Raw genomic sequence first — 24,015 nt, forward strand, 5'->3', positions numbered from 1 at the left:
GGACGGACGGACGGACGGACGGACGGACGGACGGACGGACGGATGGACGGACGGATGGATGGATGGATGGATGGATGGATGGATGGATGGATGGATGGATGGATGGATGGATGGATGGATGGATGGATGGATGGATGGATGGATGGATGGATGGATGGATGGATGGATGGATGGATGGATGGATGGATGGATGGATGGATGGATGGATGGATGGATGGATGGATGGATGGATGGATGGATGGATGGATGGATGGATGGATGGATGGATGGATGGATCAGGCCATGCCCGATGCGGCGGTCAGGCCATGCCCGACCGCCGCATCGTGGGCCCTCTGGACAGCCCATAGTTGCGCCCCGGCATCGGGGCGCAACGAATAAAAGAAATTCGGTTTCACAGAAAAGAGACTTGCGAAAACCACGTTACGATGAAAGTGAGACACGGTTAGTTTCAAGAAAATTAGCAAGGTGAGTGAAGATGTGCTCCAAAATTGTACATGGGGCTGAAGTGAGAAATATGGGGGGATAGTTAAGATGGGTTTGAACATCACCGGATTTGTGTAGTGGTATTATTTTTCCTTTTTTCCCCAATCAGCGTGTATAGCTGCTTCGTTTAATGATTTGTTAAATATGTAGCTCGCAATAATGACGCTATATTATTTTGTGTTGAGCAGCAACTTGAGAGCAGTGCCATCAATACTATATATAGAAGAAAATGATGGATAGAGTTTATTAGTGATAGCTAAGGTACCGGATCAATCAATTACAATCGCGTCCATGGAAAATGTGTTCATATTTGAATGCGGGGTCATTTGAGGTTGCTGCATCAGAAAATGCGTTGCTAGAAGTCTTATTAAAGAAGTATGCGCAAGGATAAGGGAGTACAATGTAACCTGATTCATTAAGCAGCGTTGTTTGGTTGTCTTTCTTACACTTGACAATATTTCAGAAATGCTTGATACGACTTTTTAACGTAGATGGTAGCGTATAATTAAAGAAGGTGAATGTCGCCTTCACTAGAGCCTTTAGGTCTAGCTTCGCACGTGTAGACGGACCAGCAATCTGCAGGTTACGCTGATGTGGCTGTGCGAAAAAGCCGGCTTTTTTGCTAGAGGGTCGTTTCAGAGAGATGTCTTTTTTTTTTAGTGTTGCTTTCATATTGTTTTGACTAACCGAAATCGGATCATTCGCTTCCCCTTCTTCTGCTTCATGTGAGTTGTGAGAGTTCATGTGAGTTGTGAACAAACCTCGACTCGACTACCTTCCTCCACTCCGATGAATGAATGGATGGATGTTATGAGCGTCCCCTTTGGAACGGGGCGGTGAGTTGCGCCACCAAGCTCTTGCTATTATGCTGCCTAATGTCCTACCTAGGTTAAAAAAGAAATAAAGAAAAAAAAACAATATGAACTCCCACAACCAAATTTTCTGACCACCTGTTGCGAACTTTGCTTTTGTACGTCTCCGTTTTCTGTCGTTTCCCTACTTTTCTTCCATCAATCGTCCAATCACCTCTTACTAATCTCTATTGCGGACATGTTTAGTTTTACCCTGCTCTCGCTGAACCCAAGGGCTTCAAGGAGGCCAGTGGTGCCTAAATCAACCGCTGGGCAGATGTCTTCACATTCTAATAAAATATGCTCCATCGTTTCCTTAGCTCTACCGCAGCAAGTACAGGCTTCTTCTTCCTTCTTATATCTAGCTTTATAGGTGCGTGCTCTAAGGCATACCGATCTCGCTTCGAAAAGTAATGAGCTTCCCTTTAAGTTATCATAAATTGTTTCTTTCCTGATTTCGTTTTTTCCTCTCAAGTAGTTACTCATGGCCGGTTTCTTCTGCATTGCCGCCACCCATGAGATTGTTTCAGCATCTCTGACTTTCCGCTTGACGTTCCTTGTTGCTGTGTTGCCCACCCTACAAGCCGCATACTTGCTGGTAAGCTTCCTAGTTATTTTCCTCCACCGTAAATCAACGTTTTTCCTGTACAGATACCTGAACACTCTCCCAGCCCATTTACTTTCTTCCATATTCCTTAGTCGTTCTTCATAATCAATTTTACTGTTAGCTTCCCTCACTTCAAAACTAGTCCAGCCCATATCACCCTGCACAGCTTCGTTTGTAGTCTTCGCGTAAGCGCCCAATGCGAGGCGTCCCACTGACCTTTGGTTCCTACCGAGTCCTGAGTGTACCACTGATTTAAAGCACACAAGCGCATTTCCAAAAGTAAGTCCTATAACCATTACACATTTCTACATACTCCGGAGCGCTTCGTACCTATTGTATCCCCATAGCGCTCTGTGCTTCATTATGGCTGCATTTCTCTTCCCCTTTACTGTTATTGTTTTTTCTTCCATACGGAAAGTTGAGTTGAAAGTTGAAAGCCACGTTGAGTACAGCGCCACCCCTGGGCTGAAGATGATGCTACGTTTCTCAAGAATTGCCTATGAGAGCCAGTGAACCATATTTACCACTTTTGGCGAGGAGGGGCTCTGGCATCAACTTTTTCGAGTCTAGGTGAACTACTCAGCGGAGGAACGTTCTGAAATACAGGGGGTCGCAAGTCACCCTATAATGGCGACTACTCACCTTCACGTAATATAGTAACAGTTATAAATAAATACTGTCAAAATAGAAAGGAAGCGGCGTCGTAGGTTAGAAAGTATTCATAACATAGTTTGCCAAAAAAAGAAGAGTAAATCAAGATAGTGTACAGTCCTAAGCGACACACATGAACATACAGAGACAAAAGGCTGGGACAAGTTTCACCCGCACTGCACTGAGTACCCACATATACGCTACGGTTCCGCACGTCTAACTGGGCCAAGACGTTCGCCCACCATGTATAACCCGCAACGTGAGATTGGCCACGTAGCAAACACATTACGTCCGTACAAACTTCTCCGAAAAGCTAAATACCCCAAAAAAATGTCAGTGCATACAGGCTCACCTTTCTGAAAAAAGCAAGACAGAGGCATTTATGGTAGGCAAATGAGAATTCCGAAAGTCATCCAGAATCTTTGAGCAAATATAAAGTGCGATAACTGCGATCAGTTTATCACATCGTCAGTTGTCCGCAGTTTAAACAGAGTGTTAAAGTAGTTTTCGATATGTCCTCAGTGTTACCGAAAGTGTTCACTGTAAAACAATTTTTCTTGCATGATTCTCCGGAAACTTAATTTATATAATGGGCAAGTGATATTCATTTAGGTTAGAATAAGAAAAAGAACGTTTCCTCGGAATCGTTAGAGAAAGGCAAAAGGCCCCAACCACCCCTTAGCAAAATTTCTGCGATATATATATATATATATATATATATGTATATACATGCTAGACATGCCCGCGGCTGACATTAGCTTCAAATTCTGCGTATAAAAGTTCAAATATTTCTTCTATTGATAACCCGCTTTTGCATCTTTTTCAAATGTGCGCGCAAACTCCGTGTTGATCGGTTCCTGGAGGTCCCTCCTGCTGATCATTCCCCCCTCAATATTTCCCGTGAACACTAAATAAAGATGCTTATTCGCAGCGATATGAATTTTCTTCGAACTTGTTCCTGCTGCATCCACGGCTGTCCGTGCGTGCCCGCCCCCACTCCTCCCGTCAGTGCCTGGTTAGCCTGCACCAGCGGTGTTATCACGCTTTCAGAGAAACCTAGACGATTTACGGCTAATCATAGTAGAGCAATAAGAACGAGAAGTCCGGTGGCGCACCGAAATTCTATTTCTCCACTAAGACGAATTGACACCCGAACTAAGTGAAGCCTGCAGCACGCATAAGGCAGGACTGACTTATGTCAGTCAGCTCAGAAAAGACCTCCAAAATTACGAGATTTGATTGATAGGTTATGTGAATCACTGACAGTCGCGTGGTGCGCATTGGATTTGTTGTGTCTTTTCCCGTAAGTTCCCATTTTTCTTCTACATTGTTTGTCCTTTCGTTTTAACTATTCTAACCATGATCATTTGACACGTTCAATTGTTGCCTTGCAAGCGGAGGCCCAGTAAGTGCATATTAACTCGTTTCCTTCGAAAAAGCTGCCGTTGAAAGTCACCGATTCAGTGCTGGGTTACACGCCTTCGTCCTCATTTCCGGTGCGCTGCTTATTGCCAACCATAAACCAATACCAACTTGCCCAGTTACCCTCTTTAAATGGCTTGTACGTTATCCTTATAACTTTCCTTGGTACCACGAGCTTGTACTGCAGTCGCAATGCACGCTTCCCGGTACCCTTACTCGGCCGTTATCGTCAAGCTCATCGCCATTCCGCCACAATCGCCTTCTCTTGAAAAGCCTCACAAGACCACTGCACATGGCAAGCCACTTCTCCTTGTTTCAGTTCACTAGCAGTGTCCGCTTTGGCTCCAAATGTGCATTCGGGCGAAGTTCGCGGAGAAAGAGAGAGAAGGAGGGGTACAGACAGTGTGCAATGATGCGCCCGCCTGGTTTGTTACCTTTCACAGGCTGAGAAGGGAAGGGCAAAAAGATAAGTAAACAAAACAGAAGTGGTAAAAATTTGACGCGCGTATACGCGGCAGCGTTCACTGTGCATTCAAAGGATAGGGAAGCAAAGGACGCCGGTTTTGGGAGCCATCCTCATACAAAACTGCTAAAGCCTTTTTGCACATCGCACAAGTCTGCCTCTAGCCTCTCCCTATACCACTGGCTAAAGCAACGCACCTGCTCCATTGATACATTGGACTAAGTTAAATGCAGTAAGTTTTCTATAAGCACAAAAAATAATCATGGTAGGAGAAGGTGGCAAAAAGCTTTCGGGAAGAAAGTGCAATAGGCTCACTTATAGTCTCACCTGATTCATCGGGAGTGGTAATGCTAGGCGTTCCCGCTAGGCAAACCTCTCTCTCTCTCTCTCTCTCTCTCAAAGTCGTGGCACAAGTTCGCCGCAGCGTGCCGGGCCTTGCATTTGCCTTTTCATGAAGCCATTGGCTGTGTCGATCTGACAGCGCGTGTTCTCTACACGCCTTGGAATGGAAGCGAGATTGCATTTGTTTTCTGTATGCGATGGATCCAACACAAGAATGGTAAAGGGCTGGTGGCTCTCCTTTTGCCGCGGAATAGTCTGGGCGTCCGCCCTGAGCGAGTCAGTGACTAAGCTCGATGGAAGGGAGGCCCTTTTCCCCGTATCCTTAACAAGGCACCATTGTTCCGTCGCGCGCAGTGATCCGGTGCGGCGAAGGCGGCATGAAAAATAACAAGAGTTGGTTATTCTCCTCTGGTTTGGTGCCAAGGGTTCACGCTATTGTTTGCCGCTACGAACAAGTCGCTGTACGTATTTATGTTGTTGCTCCAGATTAGCACGCACGGCTGCTTCCGCAAAACTCAAATCTGAATCCCTGTCTATAGTAGTATAGAAGCAGCGCACTCTTGACTGAGTAATTGTACAGCCAACCGCAAAGTTTTACGCAACACGAGACCTGAGAAAAAGCTGAATATGCGCGCAGCCTCACAACGCAGCCTAGTATTCGCATTTACAGCCTCTACTAGTGCATGTGAACAACATTGTGATGTTCTGTTTTACTGACTACTATTACAGGCTGCTCGGAAATTGAACGCTTTCTGACATCCCGTACTCCGCAAATTTTCGGGGTTGACAACCTGTTGAAGAAGAAAGCATACGTTATCAACTAGGTGGCTTACAGTCACCTTGTGGGTGGCGTTCTGGAATACCACTATCATCACAGTGGAAATTGAACTTCTTTTAGGCGATATTATTCAGCGGAAATTCGGAATGAATTATCCTAAAGAATATGGCTACACCGACATCTCCTGTTTAAGGCATCATACCAACATCTGCTCAAAAGTGCAAGAGCACAGTTTAAAACAAGTCTCCAGAAGGAATAATTTAACACAAGTAACGTGCGTGTACTAGTATCAGTGCATTTAAACTAAACTGCGAGCCCGGATTGTTGACTAGCATCAACGTCATCGAAAACAATTTACGCCATTTTGTCAAGGTTAGAAATTGGCTTCAAGGTTAGACTCACGTATAAGGCCTAATTGTCTAATTATACAGCAAGCAGCCTCTCTCTCTCTCTTTATCTCACCCTCTTTAACTTGCAACAGGGGAAAACAAACAGATCAGTTGATTGGGGCAGCAGCATATTGTTTCCTTATTTATTTACTTTCTCGCCGAGTTTGTGCACCGAGGAATCACCTAACGAAGACAAAGTACAGAACACGTTTCTCTAACGAAACGAGGTCTCCGTAAAGTACGAAAAATATACAAGGACGCAATAATAACGCTTTCGACGTTTACGACACCGGCACTCCTATACAGTTCTTCTTCAGGGGGATTCTTTAACGCCGCCAGCGGCGTCTCCCCGAGCTGATGTCGTTCGTCATTTCTCCCAGGAATAAACACCGGAGCACGAGTCAGCCTTGGCTCAACACGTACGTCGGCTCGCTACCACCTCCAGAGCAAACTCACGAAGAAAGTGCCGGCGCGGCAGTGAAATTACAGTCGCCATGTTACTGCCGTTCCGTCCTTCTCGGGATACTTCAAGAAGCCCTTGCCGACGAAACCGTTTAGCTCTCCAGGGATGTGCACTCCAAGATTTCGCGTGTGTTTTATTTTCTGTTTTATTTTATTTTATTCGTGGCAGCGTACGACGTTTACCTTGTTACCCAGCGTCAGGCTAATGTCTGCGCATCAGATGAGTCTCATACACACCTACTGCGATGGTTCAGCACCCCCATGTCGCTCGTAAGAAGTAATAAAATATCTTCGCCCCCTTGTGGTCTCTGCTGCCACGGACGTTGTCTTTACGACGTGACGTCAGTCATTTTGTCTGTTGCAAAAAGTATTATTGAAAGCGAACGACGGATGGACGCTGTACAGACGAATAGAGAGACAGAAAAGAAAAACGGCCGTCAGTATGAATTAGGCCTGAGTGTCTAGGGTAAACTATACGCCGGCAAGCAGCGAGATACCAGAGACGTCGGTTACGGTCGTTCTGGCCACGCTCGCCTACAGTGCCTCTACATGTTTCAAGGTGCGAGCCATCATTGCTCGCTAGAGGAAATAAACCTCGGAGCTCGCCGTAAGATTTTCGAGATGAGCTTTCTGGTGTATTACTTGCTCGCAGGTTTCGGGCGAGTGCTATCACTAAATAGTAATGTTCTGTCCAGCCATTCGCTCGTTGTTGAGTCCCCCAGAGTGCTTTGGGTGCTGCTATTTGCACCGGTTACGTCAGCTCAATGTCGCGCAGTAGCTTAACTCATTAACGTGGACTGTGTGTGTGTGCGTGCGTGCGTGCGTGCGTGCGTGCGTGCGTGCGTGCGTGCGTGCGTGCGTGCGTGCGTGCGTGCGTGCGTGCGTGCGTGCGAGTTCTATCCCTAAATAGCAATGTTCTGTCCAGCCTGGTTGTTGAGTACCCCATAGTGTTCTGTGTGCTATTCTACCCTATACAGAGCCTACCAGGTGGCCAATATGTTTGCATCTAAGCAACCATGCTTCTCGATGCAACCGCATTCATTGCGTGCGCCTGTCTCGTGAAGCAGCTGACCTATGCTGATTTGACGTTTTCGAGGCGCTCATTTTTCCGCACCTAAGCCATTCGTGCGTATAGGCTCGCGCAACTTCGGACGATATCTTTCTCAGACTAGAAACTTGCGCTAACAATCTTTCTTACGTTTCAAGTTTCGCGTGGCATTCGCCGTTGCAGGTTTGTGTCAGTCCCCGAAACGTACGATGCTTTTTTTTTTTATTCTCTACTGCTTTGTTTTTCTACTGATTTGTTTTTCTACCACTCTCTTTCCAAATTGGTTTCTTTCTGAAGGCAAGCGGCCACGAACGAAACGTCTATTGTCATGCTCAGCAACAGAACTCTATAACCGTAGAGCCGCCATGGCACGCTCCGAAGGCACCGCGGTACAATAATTGGGTGCAATAACAATAATCTACATTGATGGTTTCGCGTAGCTACGGCGTTAAATTTAATCGCAGATGGTTAACATCTTATTCCTGGGGGCTTTATTTATAGGTTTACTTTAATAAATGATTCTTTCAGTTCTTACGCAGTGAAGAAAAGTGTCATTTCTAATCTCGTTTGGGCGACGTGCTGTAAGAAATTTACTTAATGCGCCCTCGACATCCCAATATGAAACACTTCAGAATGAACGAGAAGGTTCCCTCGCCTGAAGCATACGCTAATTGTGATCACAAGAAGCCAGTTTCTAGTCTTCAAAACTATTTTTCAGAACATACAACATTTGAAGAGGCTTACTATTTACTACAGTTCCTGCCAGACGGCAGGAACTTTCGCAGCTGTTAGACAACGATGAAGAATTAATGAAAGAAAGAATTAATGCTTCTATTTGTAATTTCAACCATTTATCGCAGTGCATTTGTTTACTCCCCACGGTTCAATATTGTGCTGGCTATTTCTTCTCTTTTCTCTGCGCAGACCACCGAATGACTAGCCTTTATTGACAGCCTTCACGTAGAGGTAAGATACCGTGTTCTTTTTATACCCTAAGGTATCAATCATATTTATGCAACTAACACAAAACAAACTGTAACGCAACAATACTAGTGATACAGTGGATTTTTTTTTTTTTTGGAGTGGGGGGTAGTTTAGGGTGAGGGGTGGCTTGAACACAAAGCACCGTATCCCCGCATTCGTCCACGACGAGCGGCCAGGAGAAAGCCAGAACAAGCCCAAGGCAAGCGCATGTCTGGTCCATCAGAGATGCAGCTTCCTCTAAAAGTGAAATGAACGTCATTTCTATAACAGTGCGACGCACATCTGCACCAGGGGCAGGCTATTGCCTTCGTTGCATGTTACACAAATTTGAAGGGCGTTACGATGATCTGCCGAATCACACCGTTGGCGCATATCAAAGTCGTTGCCTGCTGTGGTGGCTGGCAAAAAAAAATGAAGAAGTGCAATGTTTAGAAGATCACTCCTAGATGTGCGGAGCAAAAGCCCCAAACGGTTATTTCTCACGTAAAACACAATGAGCTCTTTCTCTAAACCTTTGTTCAGCTGATCGACCGCTGTAACGGCCAGTGTAAGCAGTCAAGAAAGATGAGACCTGAACGCCGTTTAGTGAGGTCAAAGACTGGCAATATACGCAGTGAAAAGGTGCTCTGCTTTAACAATGATTTTTGTTTTTGTGCCAGGATTTGTGACCTTGCAACAGAAAGTTGTGTCTCGTAAGTTAGAAAGACAACGGCAACAGCATGTAATCAAAACTGGAAATGTGGCGTCTCTGAATTGGCTTGGTATTCAATGGTGTCCGGTCTGGTTTCACACCGCGGTAATGATCATCGTGAGTCTTCAAAATATGGCATCACATATACTCGCAGAGAGAGATGGGCTGATAATCGGGATGTTTAAACGCGCTGGTACAGGGACGAATTGATAATTGGAAAACGCTGAAAAATCGAGGATGAGATAATTCTTTTTTATATAGTTAGCACAAAATGGATACAATATTAGATTTAAAACAAATTAAATAAATATTCCCGCGTAAATTTAGACTGAAAGTAATTTAGAATTTTAATAGAGATGCAAATGAACACTGTTATCAGCATAGTAAACATTTTCTAGCTCGAATATAATCACACACATCGTCACACACTTCCTTATGGATAAAACATAGTGCTGAAGCCCCGATGGAGAGTAGGATCAAAGCACTTAAATTTATATAAGTTTTACAATGTGGACCTTCACAAAGCCTTTCTTTTTGTGTGTGTATGCTATGAACCAGTGGCAGAATAAAAAGTAATAATCAATAGAATGAATTTGCCTGCATAAAAATGACCTAGCGCAGAGATTACCAGACCAGACTTGGATAACTAATGTCCAGTGGGAAGATACGGCAACGTAATCTTGTAATCAACACCTCTAATTATCGCGATGGGCACCATTTATTTCTTCATAGAAAGCTGAGTGGTTGGAAGCCTATCAAGGATGTAATTGATGTTTCAATTGAGTCTCTTTGTATCAAATATTTCCGATGTCTTGTCGCCATGTCATTCGATACTGGGAAAGTAGAAATAATAGGTCCATTCATACATGTTCGCGATAACGAATCAGCCATCTCATGGAAACTTAACCTACAGAATTCTCGCGGAAAGCGCATAGGACTTCTTTTTGTATGATATGAAGTGTATTGTACAAGAATTTGTGTTTTGAAAAAAAAAAAGACTGTTTTCAAGCATAACTTATTAGTTTAGAATTTCCTGGTAGATAACGACCAAATATATTTAGATGTAGAGAGATCTGTAATAGATATAAAAGAAACTGGAATTTAGCCAGAGGTAGCTCAGGTTGGCCAGCCTACAAGGCGAGATGCGTAAAGCGAACAGAAACAGTAAAAGTAAAAGCAAATTGAACACGAATCACGCACACTATATGAAGATTCACATTCACAACCTTATCCTCCTGCATGTGGTGTGGGCAGCATGCCCCTTACATTAAGCCGGCGAGAATAAATGCTTCGGCAAACTTTTCATGCCCTCACAAGAAGGCTACGTCCATGACACACGCTGAAGTCGCACTGGTACTCAGCCTTACTATTCATGTGTCTTAGTTACAGATAAATTGAAGGTGCTCCAGTTTATAATGTTGCCACGCTATTCAAATAAAAAATCATTATTATCGTCAATATGATAAACAAACTAAATGTAGTTAGCTGTTAGCTTACGTTGTGCATATGATTACTCATTTAATGTGCAATAAGGTGAACAAAAATAACATGGCGATGGATAATATCGTCTCCGCTTTCTGGCTAGATTAATGCGTCTCAACTAGAGCGCAATCAATATGCAACTGTTTGATACCGCGAACCCAAGTGATACGATAGGCATTTCAACACTGGCGTAGTGTTTTTATGGCATATGCACTTCGAGTTTACGGAAAGCAGAATTCTTGGCCCTGGTCTCAGCCATTACGTTGAACCAGGGTTGCTACATTTAGGACGCTGATGCATTTTTTTAAATACATCGATGCTGATTGAAAGACTGTAATCGTCCCAACACGCCTTCATTATGTTTGTGTGGGCATATTATTTTTCTACGCTCGTTTCCTTTCTTGAGATTTGGGACCTCCTTATGTATATTTTGTTGCTGCGCTTTTATTTTCTTGAGTACATGAATAAAATTATTCTTCTTCTTCTTCTTCTTTTTCTTCTTCTTCTTCCTTGTTTGTGCCATCTCTTTCAATGCAGAATTTCCAACCGGTCAGTTACTCTGGTTAACCTCGCTATCTTTCATCTCTTATTGATCTCCATATATGTATGTGTGTGTTACATATTAAGAGGAAAAGGACGACGACGGGGCACTAGCGCGTATAACGCTAGCGGCGCGCTCGTGTTCACGTGCATCTTGACTGATTCAAACGGCCCTAGTATGGATGTGTTGCTACTGTTGTCCGGACAATAAGCTCCCACTTTTTCCGTCCTTCTACGGCGAAAAAATCCTTTGTTTTCCAAAATGTACCTAGAGTTTTCCCAGCGGTACTTGTTATCAAAACGAGAACATGTGGGGATTAGTAACACACGTGTGTGACCTGACAGATGGGTATAGGCATACCGCAACACTATTGCATGAAACCATTGGTGGAGTCGAGGACGTAATCGACAATTTTTTTCTTTATAACCCCGAGATCTCCTTGTCTCGTTCGACACACTCCAGGTCCTGCGGGTATAAATGAAATATACAAAGCGCATATTGCCTGACCTCAGAATTCTCTGGCTCCCTCGCCCTAGCGGCGGTCAAAATCGTGCTTTCACGTATTTTAGCCTCGCCGAGGAATACCCGGAGCGTGATGCATAATGCCAGAGGTTGCGGCTTATTCAGCTTGCGGGCTTGACAAATGTATGATGTACGTATGTATGAACAAGTGTATGGCAAATGTGCAAGCGACTAGAGTAACAAAAACAAAAAAAAATTCCCAGAGTTTCGAACACGGCCTTATTTGCCTGACTTAGCGTTACACGAGAAAAACCACCTGTATCGTTTCTTTATGCTTCTGCGTAACTTCTTTTTGTGTGTGCGATTCTTCCGCTCGACGCGCCATCGGCGCTGCCGCTGGCACAGGTATGCTGCTCTTCAAGCGTGTGCTGCAGCGCCTACACAAGATTGCATCAATGATTTGTGTGAGAGCTTTGGGTTTCTGCCGTTGGCGCTGCGAAACAGCTACGAATGAAATCAAGCTTTCTCTTTTTTTTTTTTTTTTTCCTAAGTAACCTCCTGACAGGGCTCCGAGTATAAGGCAAGAGCGTGGTAAGACGCTTAAAGAAAGATGAGTAGGCCTTGGAGAAGACGGTCTCTCTATTAGCGCCTGCAGGAATTTCCTATTTTTCGCTCAGCGCTATACGGCGAAACGGCTAATGATGTGTGCCCTCTTGTCCTCGGCGGGACATCTCAGTCGAGTTCATTCGCCCGCTTCCCTCGAAAATCAATGTAAACAACGTCACGTTGCGTACGCTGGGGACGAAAGCCGCATATACATACATGAGAAGATGCACTCTTTAGGGAGACGCTTTCGTTAGAGACTTTCTCGGCATTCCATTGTATATTCTTTATCCTTCGTCTATACCAACGCCTTCTTGCTCAGTAAGCAGAACTCCGCGGCCTTCGAAAGCGTTTCGTCAGCAGTGCGGCGCAAGAGAGCTGACGAAACGCTTCTTTTTTCTTTTGTACGCGCTTCTAATTCTGGCCCCGTTTAGCGAGCAAATTTAGCAGCAAAGTGCGCACGCGGTGGTGCATGTCTTTGTCAGCGCGTACAGAGACGGCGCGTTTGTCCCCCGCTTGAATTTTCGAAACGCACCCGATGCTTTACGACACCGCCACTAAGTGAAGCGATGGCACGAGTTCTTTGCTTCGAGAGCGTAAAAGCGCCTTCGAGAGCGCTCGAGAGGACATTGTTGCTACTAGTGAAAGCTTTCCTGCTGTGGTGTTGCTTGTCAATGTCAAACCAGAAGCAGCTTTTTTATGGTTGTGCGGCAGTTTTACGGGAGCTACACAGCTTGCACTGAAATTCTTCCGAACACTGGAGTTATCCAGGGTAATGCCATTGTATAGTGGGCGGTGGAGAGGAGCTCGGTTTATGTTGTAGCAGCAGAATAAGCACAGGCAAGACGTGAAGGAAAACGGAAGGCAAGTAAGACGTTGAAGAAAGAGCTCGGCTCGCGACACAGAACTGCGGCCGCACGGTCTAACATTAAAGAGTCCGAAACCTCTTGCCGGACGCGTCAGCTACTATGCGTAGAGGTATCTACACGTGTCGATGATTCGAATGCTTATAAGTGCCGTGCGCAATCATCGAGTTAACGAAGCGAAAGAGCCACTGGCGCCTGGTGATATGTGCGTCGCTAGAACAGTATTTCGTCGACACGATAAGAGAAAACGTCGCCAAGCGCATCTACCTGCAGTTACGTGGAACATCGAAACTCTGCACTCGAACTGGATCTGGATTATCAGTACAGCGGAAGCCCGCAAGGACTAATTCGGCCTCGCTCTGCGATCTGCTAGCCTCCCTGTTCAGCTCAGACTGTACAACGATCACCCTGAAGAAGCGGGAGTCTTGGAATCGATTCTCGGAGTTGTATGAAGCATTCTTGGAATGCGAAGCTTCCTTGACTGAAAAATATGTGCGTGCTTTCTTTATTTCTTTTTTTTGTAGCTTTGTACTGCAATGGGGTGGACGACAATTTTTTTCCTTTCTTGAACTGGACGTTAAGGCGAACTTTACGAGATTATTTCTCGTTTAGCAGCCCCCGGTTGCAGGACTAGATCATGATAACGATCGAGCTCTTTAATGAAATAACGAGACTCCGTACTAGCTCCCGGCATATTAAGCAAGAATGCAATTACATGCGTCAAAGTAGGCACCTTGTATCACTGTGCAACAGGCCTTGCGCCTTGCCTCTAGCGCTACCACTTAGGTGTTTCTTTTATAGCGTTGCCCAGGGACATAGTATATGCTCACACTTACGCCTAGTATTGCCAAGTCGTAATCCTGCCGACTATCGAAACTTCCCCGCGCTATTGCGTTTACGGTGCTGCATCGTGGAACCGACTGACCAGAAAGGTGTACTGAAGTATTTGAATTCGAAATTCACGCGCCAGACGTGAGGGGAATCACGGCCGTACGGTGTATAGGCACAGTGGGGAGCTTGCTCAGTCTTCCGCTAAGCGAGACCGGGCATGAATTCGCGCCTCGCTCCGTCGGCAAGTCACACTGGGAATCTGAGCGGCGTTGCGAAGACCGTGTATGGTCTGGCGCTAGCGGCAGTCGTAAAGTTCGGCTGCAGCCGGTTCGTAAACTTTATTGCTCCGAGGTTGCGCCAGCGCAGCACGCCACGCCGCTGAAATCGGCGGCCGGCAATGTGGGCACGCCCGGCGTGACGTCATTCTCTGGTCCGCTTAAGGGCTTGCAGCGGAGTTCCCTATAACACCTTTGCATATCTCCCCTGAGGTATGGAAAAAAACCCGATGCTAGCTGCCATTCACAGAAGCTTAGGGCCAGCTCAGGTGGCCTATACGTCTTGGGTAGGTTGTTATAGCCCTTGGTCCTGTCGATGATGTTTGCAGAATATGAGCTTCTGCAGTAGTGTGAACCATGAGCAACCTGCCTTGACGACTTTTGTTCTCCTTAATGGCTATAGTGTTGTGCTGATAAGCACCAGGTCGCGAGAGCAAATTCCGGCCGCGGCGGGCGCACTTATATGGCAACGAAATGCAAAAACGCCTGTGCATTAGGTGCATGTTAAAGGAACCCAAGGTGGTTCAAATTAATCCGGCTTCCCCCACTACGGCGTGCCTCATAATGAAGTCGTTGCTTCAGCACGCGAAAATCGAGAATCAAAATTTTTTTTAACCATTAACACCGGTCACTTGAAAGGATGTTCACGCACTTAGAAACGACGTTTTCGCTTTTTTTTTTCCTTTTTACAATCTTATTCTTTTTTTCCTTTCCTCATTTTTTTCTTTAATTTGCCGACAATGTTCAGGGTATCGTTCATAACAGGCGCGTCGCGAAATGTCCCCGTATACACATAAGCACACTAAAGGCACATTAAATTCATGCAGCTTTTACACAAATTTACGTAGCTTTTATTCATGCAAATAAATTTGTTGAAGACTGGAGAGTTTCTACAATAAAAGAAAAAAACTCCGTGCCCTTAAACTCTGTGAAGAAGGATGGCCAGCGAAGCTGTGTGGGACCTTTAATGGCAAACTGCACCTCCGCCGCGGGTCGGCCCGAGATCGCACTATCTTCGGGATCGGTCCACGTATGAGGAGTTCTGTGCCTGCACACAGACACGATCCTGGGGAAACTAGCCCTTAATAGCTTCGCTGTAAAAAAAAGTATGAACTTCGTGCAACTACTGCAAGCAAATTCCATCGCAGAATCTAATATTAATACCACTGTTTGGGTGTCAACCTGTAATATTAATGAGCGCTGCTCTGCTAAAAGGTACAGAAAATCAAGCTATTGTGGACGCAAGCTCGGGTTAGAAGAACTGCAAAGCGAACTGCCTCTAGATACGTCACGCTCGCTCGTGAACGAAGGCATGCGGAGAGGCTGCCACTCGAATATTCTGCGAAACGTCAAGCTTCGACGACTTCGAAGTTGTCTTTGAAGCCAGCGAATAAGATCAGACGCCTAGTGACGAAATATCAAATTAAGACACCGAATCGGCGCAAAACTCGTTTTCTTTCTCCCTGCCTACGTAGGCTGCCGGTATACCACTGGTGCAGAATGCTTTTTTTGTTTCACTGCAGAAGATACTCCGGTGACTATATGAGTGAATGAGCTGAAAGTCATTTGGCATGACTTCCGTGGCAGTATGCAGTAATTTCAGCGAACACTTCCCACTTGATTTTAAGGACAAATATGTTTCCGTGGCTCTTTCACCCCATCTTGTGGTCGGTTGTGAAGGGCCAGCGGTTGGTGTTCAGTGGTCGGAACAAAGGCGCCGACTCAAACCGCGCGCACGCACGCGTTGCAGGGCAAGTTCGTTGCCGGACACGAACTGTCATAGTGCTTCGAGACGCACGCGCTGTCCATCTAGAGGTGCGCTGGTCAGCGGCTCTTTTTGCTGCAAAGTTATGCAATTCAGTGGCTACGAAAACATCCCCACTGCAACGAATATGTCGTCCTATGCACCATTCCTTTAATAAAGCGAATAGGTTTCTTGAAGCGTTCGGCCGTTTCTTTACGTTGATAATTACCGTCGATGATGCCCGCACAAATTTTGAAACGATCTGTTTAGCAACAGTTCAACGATGCAGATATGTTTGTTGTTTTAAAGCCTTGCGCGGGACTACAGCAAGAATTTATTTATTTATTTATTTATTTATTTATTTATTTATTTATTTATTTATTCATTCATTACCATCAGGGTCAAAGGCATTAAAGAGGGAAGTGGGGTGCAGCAAACGAGAAAAGAAACAAATATAAGCCGTTAGAACATTTAAGTACAAAGGCTTCTGATTATACAGATTTAGCTAGGGTTAACAACGTCATGCTAAATTGGAAGCAAACTAAGACAGTAAAGCGGTAAATACAAAAGCACTTTGGATACAACCATACACTAAACGACAACAATAAAATGCTTCAATTACACAATATTAGCTACAGCTGGTCGAAATCTTTCGTTATCGTAAATGGATACGACTTCACCAGAAAGATGGCTCCATTCGGTGGGCGACCGCAGAAAAAAATGACTGCAAAAAAGTTTTAGTGTCACATGATTCAAGACCAACTTTATCACGGTGGTTGATTCGAGGTGATACGTATTGTGGGTAAAAAATGAAATCGTTTCGGAGTGTTGAACGATGGTATAACTTATCAAAAAGAACTAAACGTGCGATTTTACGAAGAGAAGAAAGTGGGGTATGTGCAAGGTTGGTTTTCATGGCAGACACACTTGCAGTTCTGTTGTAATAGCGTAAGATGAAACGAACTGAATTATTTTGCATGAGTTCTAATGAATTAATTAGTTTGTCAATGGTGGGATTCCAACCAGCGCATGCATGTTCAAGTTTCGGACGTATAATGGTAGTAAAAGAAGCATATTTATAGATTAAGGGACAGTTGTAAAGTTACGGCGTAGGTAGCCAAGCAAGCGGTTAGCATTGCGGATTACGTAGTCGGTATGAACATTCCAAGATAAATTAGAAGAAAAATGCACACCTAGGCATCTATAAGAGTGAACTAGTTCCAAGTGAACATTGTTTAGGTAATACGTATGCATGCTGTTAGTTATTCGGGATACACGCATCACTTTACATTTGCCAACATTTGTTCCAATGGCCAATGTTTGCACCAGCTAGCTACACTAATTAGATCAGACTGAAGGTCGTTAGAATCCTCTGCATTAGTTATTTCACGAAAGATAACACAATAATCAGCAAATAAGTGAATGTTAGATTATAGTCAGGAAGGGAGGTCGTTAATAAAAAGTAGAAACAAAAGAGGCCCGAGTACTCAACCTTGAAGTTCACACCGGAAGTTACGCTTCGTAGTGGGGAGTTATGGCCGTTTGCAGTTAGAAATTGAGAGTGATTAGATAGGAAGCATTCAATCCACTTCGGGATGTTAGTGTCAAGGTTCAGCTGACTTAGTTTATAAAGTAGAAGTTTATGACATACCTTAACAAATGCTTTAGCGATGTCTAAAAAAATGCAATCTGCAAATGAACGATCGGAAATACGATGCAATTTGTGCGTAAAGATTGCAAGTTGAATTTCACAGGAATTTTTTTTTTCTAAATCCATGCTGAGCTGGTGTGAAAAATGCATTGGATTCCAGGAAGTTAACAAGATGTTTAAAAATATATGTTCGAGTAATTTACAGCAAGTGCTTGAGAGTGAGACGAGCCGATAATTAGCTGATAAATTTTTGTTACCTGATTTATGCAGTGGAACCACCTTCCCGATTATCCGTTGGCTAGATTGAGTGATTGCTGAAAAAGTTTTGTTAGTATAACTTTACTAACGGCGTTGGTATTTTTCAGAAATTGTGAGTTAATAGAGTCGTAACCAGGCGATGAGTGTTGGTTCAGGGAATCAATTAGTTTCGCAATGCCAGCGGTGTCCACGATCACTGGAGGCATAACTACATAATCGTACTGGCGAGTAGGAGATAGGCGGTCATTGTAGCGAACAGGAAGAATATGAACAAATGCGTCATTAAGGGCGGCAGCGCACTGTTCCTTAGGTATAAGGATGCCCAATGGGTCGGTCTTCCAGAGTTAGGTGTTCACCATGCATGGGGTTGATTACACCCCAAACCTTTTTAACGTTAGTCATTGATGGAAGTACGTTAGATGGAAAGTTTGATTTAGCATTCTTTAGTCGGTACGTGTCGAATGCAGACTTATAAGCAGGCCAGCGTGTGGCAGTTGGTGAGTGTTTTGCGGAGCGACAGAAGCGTTTTTTGCGGCTACATGGGCGCTTAAGATGGGCATTGTACCAAGGAGCATCAGAATTGGAGGTAATGGTGGGGGATGGCATGCACTTTTCAGTTCCTGAACCTTAGCGGCGAACATTTCCCAATTGTGCTGAAGGGAACGATATTCAAAATTGGGCAGGAAAGTGTCGAGAAATGCAGTTAATTCATTATTTATTGCGGTAACGTTAGCGTTTTTGTAAATATGTATAGTTTTTTTTCTGATTTTATTTGGCTTGGGGGTTAGTAGGCAGTGATCGCTTATACCAGGTAAGTGTGTAATCTCCGAGATTGTATCAGGGTGTGATGTCAAAACCAGGTCAAGGGTGCTTGCGGCATTAAAAGCTACACGTCTAAATTGTGTTACTAGTTATGAAAATGAAAAAAAACTGAGCACAAGTCTAAAAACTCCTCAGCTTGTGCCAAAAAGGCAGAGAGTGAAGAAGGTTGATCGTTCCAGGTTATGTTTGGAAGAATAAGATCGCCCGGAACTAGGATGGCAGATTCAGGAAATCGCGCGCGAACAAGGTTTATACTATCGTGTAGGTCACGGAAAAACGTAGGTTGTGCAAAGGGTGAACGATAGCATACGCCTATGATGAATATATTGTGACCAGCAGTGAGGGAAATCCAGACCGCCTCTAGATCATCGCTTGTACAGACAAGAAAAGACGGAATGTCATTTGAAATTGCCGGAAGGACACCACCTCCGCTGCGCGGAGAACGATCGCAGCGACAAACACGAAATTGCACAGCGGCGTGAAACACTTTTGTGCCAGTGACATACACAGGCAACCGTGTTTCAGTTTCATTTCATTATCAACTGTTGGTGTCGAAATTTGGGCTGTCTTGACCAGCGTTGTAATGACTCGGGGCATGTCTATACCGCACAGAGCGGCGGTATCGCATTCTGTCATATATTATAAGGTAAGATGGCCTGACGTCACCTAACCTTACAGATGCGAAAACCCCCACCGTGTTTATTTTAGCCCCGAATTTTTAAGGTAGCTTCTAACGTAACTTACTAACGTTATATATATATAAATATATATATATATATATATATAGCTTAGCGCACTATGTTGGATATTTGCAGCTGAGCACGTGTGTACATCAGTGTCAACAAATGAAGAAATAACAGTTGAAAAACAATGTGGTAGCTTTCTTTGTGTGCGTGTGGAGATTATTTTATGTTGGGTTTATGGACTCGTGCATCACTCATGTAGCATTGATATCGTCTTTTTCCTACTTTTCAATGACTGGCGCCGATGATATCAACTCGAGGGCGCTGAAACGTGAAGCAACGTGTGGGTTTTCAGAAAATGCCGTTGCCACTGGATTCAATCAACTTTCACTATCCTTAATTTCAAACTTTACTAGGATTTTCCCAACACAGAACGTTCAAACGTAATGCTACAAGCAAAAGCGCACTTCATTGATACCTTTTGTCTAGCTCAGCTCTAGATTTTCGGAACGTGTGACGTTGTATTTTTTTACAATATTTCTGTATTATTGTTACTATTACGTGGGGAGCAGCAGCTGTCGCCATTTCTAATTAAAGAAACAGAGAGAAAGACATGTTTTCTTTTTTTCAAAAAGATGCGATTTTTCGATTGGCATTTCCAGAAAAAATAAATATGTTAAGTTGGCTTTCAAAAAGCATCTCTCTGAAAAAAGATGACCTCAACGAGTTTATCCGTAGCTGTCCAGACGCAACGCTTTGGCGATGACTGTTACAAAATAGTCTTTTAGCCTCTACTGCAGAAATATTTACTAAAGCGAAGGTGTCTATGTTGGCGGTTCCCTTGGCGAAATTGCGCCGTTACGGAAAATGGCGACGCCGCAAAGAGTAAAAACATGTCAAAGAATTTGAAATTGGCGTCACATTTCTCAAGGAGGTTCCTGTAAACGAAGCATATTAGTGCTTTTGAAAAGAAACTTCGGTATATTTGGGTCTGGGTGGGAATCGAGCCGGGACCTCCGGGATGTGAGATGAGCACGCTATCCTGAAGCCATAGCTGCTCAGCGGTTCTGGCTTACTAAAGGTGTGCCTAGTGCGTGCGTTATTGCACACGTCACAGAGACGCGCTCGTGCCCCTACTCGCGCGTTCGTCGTCATCTTCTTCCGCAGGCTGGCTTCGATGCCGCTCATCATGCCAGCGTTCCCACACCACCCCTCCCTCTCGGAAGGCGCTGACGGCACTCACCCACTGCCCGTCGTGTGCGGCGATATCGATGAGTTCTGTCGTGCGCTCGGATGGACGAACCTTCGAGGGAGATGGTATATTAAAAAAATAAGCAAGTGTTGCACGTTTGTAAAATGTGAAGGCGAAGGCCTGATTGCAGACTTGGCACACAGTTGCCATATTTCTTCAAACACTTATCTTAATCATGACAAAAAGAGTGCCAAGAGTGCCATCAGGCTTTCGCCTTCACGTTTTACAAATTTGTGACACTTGCTTATTTTTTTTTCTCATGAAAAAAAAGATACTTGCTTTATAATCCAGATCAGAGGTACCAAAACAAACCACTATTTTTCCAAGGAACTCATGGTTGTTATTTCACGAGCGGAAATTGTCGCGCATCACATATTATACACCACACCGTTATGGGTATACTTTATGAACAGTAACAAAGAAATCTGGCTTCGAGAAAACCTGCAAACAATATCACAACCTCCCTCGCGCCAGTAAGCTCCAATCGTCATCAATCATCATTAATATTGCAACCATTTAGAAAAGCTTGAAATTTCACTGTAAACAAATGGACTTACTTGTCATCGCTTTAGCTACAATTCAAGTTTCTTAAAGCTTTAATAATGTAATCCTTGGTCCACTAAATGCTAGCTTCAAAATATTAGCCGGTCCCTGAAATCAGCGCGCTCACTTTTATTTGAATTTCTGCGTCGTGCTGTAGCCTTTAGCAGTTGGACACAAATATAATGCATCTTTCACATTCCTTCTAAAGTTATTGGTTGCTGTTATTGTCCTTGTTTCTTATAACACTGCAGGCCCAGCAATACTGTTATCGCTAAAACTGTTTAAAATTTTTATTTTGTGTCATATTCATCACAGTAATGGTGATATTAAACAATATAAAGAGTAGAAGCTGTATATTTCGCTACCAAATTTGTTTTCTCTCGACGAAACCAATCTTTTTCGCTTCCACCACAAAACAGCTCACAACTGCACGCTGTATCATATAAGCATATTACAACTGGTAGTACTCGCATCACAGTACCACTAGAATGTGTCCTGTGTTAAAAATCTTACAGTAGGATCATAAAGAGCGGTCAAACTCCCTGGTATTTATTTTTCTGCATTGCTTTCAGGGTAACCATGGTGAAGATAATTTGTTTGACTTCGAACTTTTTGCGCATTGTGGGATATCCTGCAACAATAATTCTTAAAGAAAAATATTACTCGTAAAGTAGTTCAAAAGTTACAGCCGTCACGCACGAATATTTAATCGCTAGACATGGCCCAGTTCCGTGTAAACACGTCACCTTAGTTCCGTAACGCGTTCCTTTCGCCTTGATGTTTCTCAGTTTTAAGAAGCTATACTGTGTATCCATATGATTTATCATTCGGCACGAGGGTTTTAAGGTTATTTAAATATAAACTGCACATTTCCAACGGTGTGCAGGAGCTGCAACGAATAATCCCCACCCATCCGTTTCCGTAGGCGTATGTTTCGCCGCATTGCAAGTGCGCGTCACGGCGAAAACCAGCGCGAGAGAGGCCGGCGCTGAGCGGCAAAGCGGTGCCACAGGCTGCTTATGGGAGCGCGGCGCACTGGCCCAGCGGAGAGCCTGCGTTCAATTTCATCTGACATTTATTGGCGTTAACGCCATCGTGCACACATCATAGCACGATGGGACTAAAAAATACGTATCGATTTCCTGCAATGTGAATTGATGCATTCAAAGCAACCGGCAGGATTGGTCAACCTAAACAGGGCTTCAAGTCTGACGAAACTAATTTGGCGCATCACTTAGGCATTGCGCAGGGAGCAGCTTTAACGGAACTTGGAAAACGTGTGTGCAATGGGGAATTGCGCGTAGATTGTTGAGAACCTCACCTAAGCTTCCCAATCCAGTATTGCTGCAAGTAACGCCATCGGATAATTCCGAACCTCGAATAGCATACCTCAAAAGGGGCAACCAAAGGGAGGGATAACGCATACGGAGAGGATGCTACCACGATGGACTCACTCAGTGCGCCAGTCCGCAGTCAGAAAGATACTTTGACTTGGTAAATCAATTACCACCGATCAATGGTAGTCCCACGCGCGTCTTAACAAATGTCTGCAGGTGCATTCGTATTCGGTTGCATTTTTCTTTACCTTCGGACCCACTTGTCACTCTAGTGGGCCACCGGGTACGTATTGATTGGATTACGTGACTAGTCCATCTCCATTTCTTCTTTTTTTAGCCTAAACATTTATATTCAACTGCGCATGTTTGGTCTCTCTTGTTCAGCCATCTTCGCTTCTCTTAAGCCTGTCATCTTTCGCCCCGTTGCTCGTACCGTGGTGTTTAGCTCCTCGTCTAGATTTTTCTTGTTGTACGCCAAGCTCCGTAGGTTTAACCGCTAAGCGGCACTATTCCCTCTTATCACTCTGCGAACAAGTTTCGCTACACAATTGCGCAGTTGTTCAAGTGATTGACGACTTCATTCGCTTGCGTTGCTTACGGTGTTCCGGTGCATAAGCCTCTTGATGTCCTAGTCTGAGTCAAATTTGGTGGTCATGAGATCTAAGGACACTTTTGTCGGGAAAATAGAAGGCTTAACAGGAAGCCAGAGAAATCTTCGAAATGCGCTTTGCCTCCTTGTAGCATTAGGGTCATCTTCTGTGCTGTCATACTATTGATATCATTATTATTATTCCGGGCCTGTCCAAGTCACTACTGGCTTTGACAGGCCGTTTCATGTACTCTGTATTCCTTTGTTCAATAAATTATTATTATTATTATTATTATTATTATTATTATTATTATTATTATTATTATTATTATTATTATTATTATTATTTTGCGTCAGCACCAAAGCCCTCGAGGTTGTTCCTGGGCACTTTAATAAACATATTTGATTGATTGATTGATTGATTGATTGATTGATTGATTGATTGATTGATTGATTGATTGATTGATTGATTGATTGATTGATTGATTGATTGTACTACTGTTTCCGTTGCTGTATTTGATACTGTTCTTGGCTATTGCTGATTCTTTTATAGGCGCACGTTCCTGCTTACATTACTCGAGTCTTGCAGCCATAATTGCCTGTGGTTTTCCAAACACAGGCTGTGAATACCACCTTCATATTCAGCACGTTTCGAAGCCTTCAATTTTCGTCCTCATCAGCACATCGCTGAGAATTTTTCATCGCTCGTTTAAGAGCTGAGACAATACAGATTCCTCCTTAAATTAATGTGCCTGGGCAAAACCCGAGCATTAGAAAAAGAATGATCGCTCAAAATCCTGTAGTTCAAATAAACGGTAACGACTACGAGAAAAAAAAATCCCTTGAGCGATCAAATACGAATCTTGACTTGCACGTGAGCGTGTGGCGAATAAGAAAAGAGAAAT

At 44.0% G+C, this 24,015-nt stretch overlaps 1 protein-coding gene across 5 annotated transcripts in view; it reads left to right on the forward strand.

Annotated features, from left to right (window-relative positions):
* Positions 1-24,015, forward strand: part of LOC126541591 (calcitonin gene-related peptide type 1 receptor-like) — a 375,314-nt gene that overhangs the window by 252,363 nt on the left and 98,936 nt on the right. For 4 of the 5 annotated variants that reach the window (XR_011892806.1, XM_072286476.1, XM_072286477.1 and 1 more), the window contains one exon: positions 8,421-8,462. The exons of the other annotated variant lie outside the window; for it this stretch is intronic. The gene's annotated coding sequence lies outside the window, so the exon portion shown is untranslated. The remainder of the gene's footprint in view (positions 1-8,420; positions 8,463-24,015) is intronic. 5 annotated transcript variants of the gene reach the window in all.

This window comes from Dermacentor andersoni, chromosome 2, assembly GCF_023375885.2.
Source record: "Dermacentor andersoni chromosome 2, qqDerAnde1_hic_scaffold, whole genome shotgun sequence".
Taxonomy (NCBI): Eukaryota; Metazoa; Arthropoda; class Arachnida; order Ixodida; family Ixodidae; genus Dermacentor; species Dermacentor andersoni.